Source organism: Trachemys scripta, chromosome 5, assembly GCF_013100865.1.
Source record: "Trachemys scripta elegans isolate TJP31775 chromosome 5, CAS_Tse_1.0, whole genome shotgun sequence".
Lineage (NCBI taxonomy): Eukaryota > Metazoa > Chordata > Testudines > Emydidae > Trachemys > Trachemys scripta.
The window spans coordinates 106,123,175-106,131,737 of record NC_048302.1 but is presented as its reverse complement, the minus strand read 5'-3'; the positions used below and the strand labels follow the sequence as shown (position 1 = coordinate 106,131,737).

The 8,563-nt window shown below is 45.0% G+C and overlaps 1 protein-coding gene across 1 annotated transcript in view; it reads right to left on the bottom strand.

The window, feature by feature from the left end:
* PPARGC1A (PPARG coactivator 1 alpha) overlaps positions 1-8,563 on the bottom strand; it is a 496,095-nt gene that overhangs the window by 114,934 nt on the left and 372,598 nt on the right. The window lies entirely within an intron of this gene.

The window sequence follows — 8,563 nt, the reverse complement described above, 5'->3', positions numbered from 1 at the left end:
CCCAGCATGGACTGATCGGGAAGTCTTGGATCTGATCGCTGTGTGGGGCGATGAGTCCGTGCTTTCAGAGCTGCAATCGAAAAGACGGAATGCAAAGATCTACGAGAAGATCTCAAAAGCCATGACAGAGAGAGGATACAGCCGGGATGCGACGCAGTGCCGCGTGAAAATCAAGGAGCTGAGACAAGCATACCAGAAGACCAAAAAGTCAAACGGATGCTCCGGATCCCAGCCTCAGACATGCCGTTTCTTTGAGGCACTGCATTCCATTCTAGGTGCGGCCGCCACCACTACCCCATCACTGACCGTGGACTCTGAGGATGGGATATTGTCGACGGCCGCTTCCTCGGAGATGTTAGCGGACGGGGAAGATGAGGAAGATGAGGAGGAGGATGAGGCAGTCGACAGCGCTTACAACGCTGATTTCCCAGACAGCCAGGATCTCTTCATCGCCCTCACAAAGATCCCCTACCAACTGTCCCCAGGTGTTAACCCAGACCCTGAATCAGGGGAAGGATCAGTCGGTAAGTGTTTTAAACATGTAAACATTTATTTTGAACAGAACAGGAATATTAACAATGGGTTTTTCATGATTTGTTTGCCCTAGGCGCTTAACGTTTTAGACCTTGGCAGTGCAACTACTGGAAAAGAATCTAACAATGTCCAGTTTATCATGATTAGTTTGCCCTAGGTGCTCTACTTTTTAGTCCTTGCCAGTGCAGCTACTGGAAAAGAAGGTCTATATGTCCGGGGATAGAGCTGAAATCCTCATGGGACATCTCCACGAAGCTCTCCTGAAGGTAATTGGAAAGCCTTTGTATGAGGTTCCTGGGGAGAGCGGCCTTATTCTGTCCTCCGTGGTAGGAAACATTTCCTTGCCAGGCTATCATCAAGTACTCTGGGATCATTGCCTTGCAGAGCATGGCAGCATACGGCCCTGGTTTTTGCTGGCTTTCACGCAGCATGCGTTCTTTCTCGGTCTCAGAAATTCTCAGCAGAGTGATGTCGCTCATGGTGACCTGCTTAGAATTAGGGGAATGTTACTATTGGGACTGCTAGCCTGTTCCTTTACAGAACTGTCACCGGCGGTGGAGGCGGGAGAGGGGCAGCATACAGGGATCTTTCCCGGGGACAGCCGCGAGGGGGTGGGACAGGGGCAGAGTTCTTGCTTGCCGGATTGCCGGCAGCAGGAACTGCCCAACGATAGGAGCATTGCTTTGAACGTGAAAGGAGGGCACTGCTCTAATTTAAGTTTTAAGCAGCCAAATGTCTACAGCTTACCATGTCAGCCTTCTACCCGAATTCCGCTGTCCTGCCCCGCTTGTCTGATCTCCACTGCAAGACCCCAGGCACTGAATGCGAAGACCGAAAATTCGACCTTGTCCTGAGTGCGCATGTGAGAGGTGCTGTGCATGGTCTTGTTCACAGAGAAAGACTATGTTCGTTGTTCACAAAAAATTATCTCTGTGAGGAATTCACTCTCTTTTTCCCATCCCACAGCTGTGACTGTCTCCCGACCTACCCTGGCATCCCCCTTGCAGAGGCTGGCGCAGATTAGGCAGAGAAAGAAAAGGACACGGGACGACATGTTCTCAGAACTTATGGGCTGCTCCCGAGCCGATGCGGCCCAGCAGACCCAGTGGAGGGAGAACATGTCGCAATACCAGTGAGCACACAGCGAACGGGAGGAGAGGTGGCAGCAGGAAGACCAGCAGGCGACTCAAACGCTGCTTGGACTAATGAGGGAGCAAACGGACACGCTCTGGCGCCTTGTGGATGTTCTGTAGGACCGGAGGCAGGAGGACAGAGCCCCGCTGCAGTCTATCTCTAACTGCCCTCCCCCGCCACAAACTCCCATACCCCCCTCACCCAAAGTCCCAAGAAGGAGGGGCGGCAGGGGCCGTGAAAACTGTCACTCCACCCCTGCAGACTGCTCAAGTACCAGAAGGCTCTCATTCCCAAAAATTTGATAAGTCCTTTCCTTCCCGCCTCACCCAAGCCCCCATCCCAGTTTCATCCCCTAACTGTGTAGTTGCTAATAAAAGATACATTTCTGTTAATTACTGTTTCCATCATGTTCTTTTAGGGGAGAGTGTGTTTGAAGGGGGGGAAGGGAGTTGGTAATTGGAGAGGACAGTCACCTTTACCAGGGTACAGACATGGGGGCAGGTTCAGCAGAAGTTCACACACACATTGCAGTCACTACCCTGGTCAGTCTGGGAGGTGGTTTTCATGATCTGTGGGGGGAGGGGGGATAGAGATCTTATGCTGCGGTCCTTATCCTGGATCACAGAGCCATGCAGCAGGGGATCTGTAACTGTCCTCCCCCGCCACAAAGTCACATAGCCCCCACACACAGAGTCCCGAAAAGGAGGGGTGACAGGCTCCGTTGAAACAACCAGTCCACCACTGCGGACCTTTCTAGGAGCAGGAGCCTGTCATTCCTCAAGTTTAGAAGCGTTCTTTCCATCACTACGCCCGCTCACCACCACAGTCTGTGTCCCAGTTTCAACACTTTACTGCGAAATCCGTAATAAAGAAAACGGTGTTCATTAACAAAGTTCCATTTATTTTATTTTTAAACGTGTGTTGGAAGGGAGGGGGGGTGAACAGGGTATGTAGCTGGAGAGGACAGTCAACAGTAAGTGGGTAAAGAAACGGGGGCAGGTTCAGCTTCTCCTTAAACAAACTTAATAGTCACAGGTTACCCTGCTCACTCTGGAACCTAGCTTTCAAAGCCTCTCGGATGCACAGTGCGTCCCGCTGGGCTCTTCTAATCGCACGGCTGTCTGGCTGGGCGTAATCAGCAGCCAGGCTATTGGCCTCAACCTCCCACCCCGCCATAAAGGTCGCCCCCTTGCTCTCACAGAGATTGTGGAGCACACAGCAAGCTGCAATAACAATGGGGATATTGGTTTCGCTGAGATCAGAGTGAGTCAGTAAGCTTCTCCATCTCCATCTCCCCTTGAGACGTCCAAAAGCACACTCCACCACCATTCTGCACTTGCTCAGACGGTAGTTGAAGAGTTCTTTTTCACTATACAGGGCACCTGTATAGGGTTTCATGAGACAGGGCATTAGCGGGTAGGCTGAGTCCCCGAGGATCACTATAGACATCTCCACATCCCCAAGAGTTATTTTCTGGTCCGGGAAGTAAATACCTTCCTGCAGTCGTCTAAACAGACCAGAGTTCCTGAAAACGCGAGCATCGTGAACCTTGGCCGGCCATGCTACGTTGATGTTTGTAAAATGTCCCCTATGGTCCACCAGTGCATGCAGCACCATTGAAAAGTAGCCCTTTCGGTTAATGTACTGGCTGGCCTGGTGGTCCAGTCCCAGGATAGGAATGTGAGTTCCATCGATAGCCCCACTGCAGTTTGGGAATCCCATCGCGGCGAAGCCATCTATGATGACCTGGACGTTTCCAAGGGTCACTACCTTTGACAGCAGTAGCTCAACGATTGCGTTGGCTACTTGCATCACAGCAACCCCCACGGTAGATTTGCCGACGCAAAAGTGATTCGCGACTGACCGGTAGCTGTCTGGCATTGCAAGCTTCCAGAGGGCTATGGCCACTCGCTTCTGGACAGTCAGGGCTGCTCGCATCCGGGTGTCCTTGCGCTTCAGGGCAGGGGACAGCAACTCACAAAGTTCCAGGAAAGTTCCCTTCCGCATACGAAAGTTTCGCAGCCACTGTGATTCATCCCAGACCTGCAGCACTATGCGGTCCCACCAGCCTGCGCTTGTTTCCCGGGCCCAGAATTGCCGTTCCACAGCATCAACATGACCCATTGCCACCATGATGTTCACGGCGCGGGGTCCCGTGCTTTGTGAGAGGTCTGTGCCACTCTCAGACTTCATGTCCTCACCGCGCTGCTGTAGCCTCCTCGCCCGATTTCTCAGCATCTGCCTCTGGAAAAGGTGGATGATAAGGTGCGAGGTGTTGACAACGGCCATAACTGCAGCGATGGTCGCAGCAGGCTTCATGCTCGCAGTGCTGTGGCATCCGCGCTGTCACTCACCAGAAAAGTGCGCGAACTGATTGCCCGCCAGCGCTTTCAGGGAGGGAGGGCGGGAGTGACGGTTGGATGACGACAGTTACCCAAAACCACCCTCGACACATTTTTTTCCCCAGTAGGCATTGGGGGCTCGACCCAGAATTCCAATGGGCAGCGGGGACTGTGGGATAGCTGCCCACAGTGCACCGCTTCCAATGTCGACACTTGCCCCGTTAGTGTGGACTCACAAAGTCGAATTACTGTCCTTAGTGTGGATACACACGTTCGACTTTGTAATATCGATTCCACATATTCGATTTAAGTACAATCGAACTACTCTCGTAGTGTAGACATACCCTAAGCATGATATGTTTTTACATGATAATTCTCTTTTTCTAACAGTATCCTGGATATTTGCTTTCTCAAAAGAAATCCAACAACACATTGACACTACAATGACATAATGAAAAAAGGAGCAAAAAAAAAAAAAAAACATGGTCTTTATAACAAGCTGACTATATTCTATGTGTCCAGAGAAATAAGAATTTTTCCACTCTAGCAGTTTAGTAACGTATGGGGATTTTCAGTTTCCATGTATTGCACTTTTGCTAATAGGTTGGTCCCAGGCATAGACTGGTATAACATAATACATGTTTGTTTTTAGCATTAGTAATTTCTTTAATTACTTTTTTAGTAATTGCATCATATTTGCAATTTCATTTAACAGATCTTCCATGTTTTACATTTTTAAAACTCTTGAGATTTTTTTTCACTATTTTGGGCATCTAATGTAGCAGGAAATACTGTTGTAGCTACAGTACAGAATTATGCTGAGCAAACTCAATTTTTAAAGTCTATTCTGTAATTATATAGAAGCAATCCTCTCTAGGTGTGGAGGGTCTCTTGGCAATGGAATGATTCAGTTCTGTTCTGGAAGGGTAGGGAAAGGCCATGCAGAGAAATACATTCTTGCCCCACTCCAGCAAAGCCCTTAAGCACACACTTAACATGCAGCACAATTAGTTTCAATGGCTTCAATGAAGTTAAGCACATGCATAAGTGCTTTGCTGGATTTGGGCCCCTACATGTGCTGTAGAGACCAGCTCTGCAGGGGTTGCCATGAGGATGTGCAAGTGGAGGACTGTAGTTCCGTCAAAGAAGGGTCATCCTCTACATTATGTGCTCCCAGGGCCTTATCCAACAACCGCTGATGTCAATGGAAAAAGTCCTATTGATTTCAATGGGACCTGAAGCAGGCCCCTAATGCTTTCCACATTGAAAAGGCAGGTGGGTGCTAAAGACACAGAGGTTGCTGTTAACACCAACCAAAATTTTTCTGTTAAAAAGTTTTATTGACAGAAAATGGTTATTTTGTCAAAATGGGACATTTCCACAGGAAATACCTGTTTTCTACATTTTTAAGGTTTCCATTGAAAAACTTTAATCTTCCAAACCCAAAATTTTTCAGTTTTTGGCAACAAAAAATTTTCAAAAATGTTTGGATTTTTGATAACCAAAACCGAAAAACTTTAGCCAAGCAATGAACATTTTTTAGTAATTCCAAAAACGTGTGCCTGACCAGCTGAAACATTCTGATTTTCAGGTTTGGCGATTTTCAACAAAAACCTGAAATAAGTTGATAAAAGCAAAAAACAATCCCCCAAACCATTTCATCATCAGCTCTAGTTTCCTCAGCCCACAGAGCAGTTTCCCTGTGTAGCTTAATGGTTTGGGGATGTAGGGGTGTGAAGATTCTTTCCCTACTCCATAGCTCCCGGCCCAGCTAGTCAGGCTGAGTCAAACTGGGGAGAGGATTTTCCCTTTAAAGAACCAGCACAGTAAAGAATGTAAAGAAACTAAAGGGAATTGGTGTAGAAATTCTAGATTCGGTGCTTATTCAGTAGCAGAATCACATTAAAATTATTAGATTTACATAATAGTTTTCTCAGATAAAATGCAATATAAAAGGCTGATTTTTATTATAGTTATTGTTTTCAGAAATGGGAATTAGCGGACTATGCTGAAAAATCTTAAAGACTATGGGAATACTTGAATGAGTATGAGATTTCTGGATCAGGCCTTGCTTTTCTATGTTAATATTTTAAAGCTGAGTTAATCACAGTTTTTTATAATAATGAAGATCTCAGTAGTCTGTGTGGATCTTTAAGCTACTTCAATATTTAGGTAACATGCCAAAAAGACGAAGAGTTGTATTCCCAACAATGAGATAGCAGCATCACAGAAGCCTATAGTTTTGCTGCAGTCTTGCTACTTTCACTATGTGTCACTGTGTATCAGTGTTAGCTAGAGGAGAAATAAGAGCATGGCTAACAAGAGAAAAAAGGGAGGTAAAGATGATGACATACGATTTTTCTTGAAACGTCACATTTCTTTTTTCCATATTTTGAGAAAAGGTTACACTCCCTTTGCTTGCAATTATAAAACAAAAATGTTAACACCACCAAGGTTCATCATAAGTTAAATTTAAGTGTTGAACAGAAAAGGGAGTCCTTGTAATATATTATCCAAAATGGGGAACAAATTCCAGGCTGGGATTTCTATTACTGATGCTTTTTAATTGTATCAAAAACACTGGATAACATTTATGTTTCTATTAATAAATGTTAATTTTTTTACACCGGAAAACCTCTGGAAATACATATGTTATCTGCACTGAATACTAAGCAAAACTGATTTGTGCACTGAGAATGGTGTTTACAATGAATAACAAACAAATTCATTATAGTGGCATAAAAATATCAAACTAAATTATACCCAGTGTTTTATTAAAGTTCATGGAGCTATTGAAAATATAGTGCCGTTTAATAGTTATTATTATTATTACACATAAATTCTCCTGTAAAGGAAAAATCATTATTTAAATTTCCACACTTTTGGGCTGGATCCAAAGTCTACTAAAGTAATTGGAAGTTCTTCTATTGACTCCAAAAGGCTTTGGATCAGGCTCTTAAAATACATGCCAAACAATTCAAAGACAATCAGTAAGAATGAAGAATGTAAGTAAGAAGAATGAAAGAAAACTCAAGGAGACTCAAGCCAGGTCTACACTGCCGTGCAGTTCAGACTAACAAGGTGTGAATAACAATGCGTACAAATGCTGCACTATAACTCTCCTGTATGGATACTATGGGCGCAAACTTAAAGGTCACACTAACTTGGGACCTTTAAATTCGCGCCCGCAGTGTCCACACGAGGGGGAGTTACAATGCCGCACTTTGGGGCACACTGCTATCCCCCTTAGTCAGAACAGTGAGTCAGTGTAGACATGCCCTTCATTTGAAACCGATCACAATATTTTTAAAAGATTTATGATATACTTTTAAAGTATGAAAAAATAAGACCTATATTTCTAATTCAAAGCTAAATCCCAAATGCAGCAGTCTAAACATAATCCCTGTAATTAATAGAACAGTCCAGCATGCTGGGCTTTCCCCTTTGAAGCAGAGGAAAAGAGAGAGAGAAAGAAAGAGAGAAAATATGTTTTTCTATCAGATATAAAGTATTTATATGCAAAACTTTAATTCATATTTGGATATTTTAAAATATGTTTTAAGAGATAGCTGGAATGTGCAAACCTACTGCTATTCTTATCTTAATGCATGGGGAGAAATGCAGAAATCTCAGCAAACTTAGATGAGAATATACCCAACCAGTCTGTTCCAGAGATATGTCCAAAACACAAAATTGCCTCACCACATGGCACAATACTGGCAGTATCTGTACGGCAGGGTTACCAGAGGGAAAACAGAATTCTTCATATTTAAAAGAATCCTTTCTTCAATGTCTGATCAGAGAATAAATGCAAATCCTACTGCACTGATTGAAGGGGAGGTGTTGTTCACCATATGGTCTTGCAGAATGAACTCTGATATGAGTGAGGAGTTCCTTTTTTGACATAGAACAAGGCAGGCAAGTGAGTGGACACCTGGTCAGATAAATTGCACCAGAATTTGAATGGGATGCCCATTCGCCAAATTGCTAGTGGGTATCGGAGCCAAGAATAAATAAAATGTGTTTCCCTTGCACATTTCAGCTGTTGTGCTGTATCAGAATGTGTTCCATAGTGGAAATTTGGCCTTGCTTTCACATGACTTTCTGGATTTGTTAAAAAAATCCTATTAGCTTTCACTGTGCAAAACCGCATTCAACAAATGTTACTGTTACTTTATTACTTTCAAATTAGGACTAATAAAGTTCAGTCACTGGACTGATGTAAAACAAAACATATTTTTATTGAGGAAGTCCCAATCTGAATTTCAGCTATTGTATAGACAGCCTGTAGCAGGGTGGACATCCGCACCTGCCCGGAAGGGCTTAAGACAGCCCTGGGAGAGGGCTGTTGTAGGGGGAAGCCGCTAGTAGGCTGATAGTAAGCAGCTGCAGCTGGGCCACGCCCCAATCAGGCCTCAGCTGGCCCTATATAGGAGGCTGGGAGCCAGGAGCTCAGAAGTCTCTCTCTGTGTTCAGAGAGAGAAGGGCCTGGCTGCAGGAAGCTAGAGACAGCGTACTTGAGTGGAGAAGGGCTGGGGAAAAGCAGAGGAGCT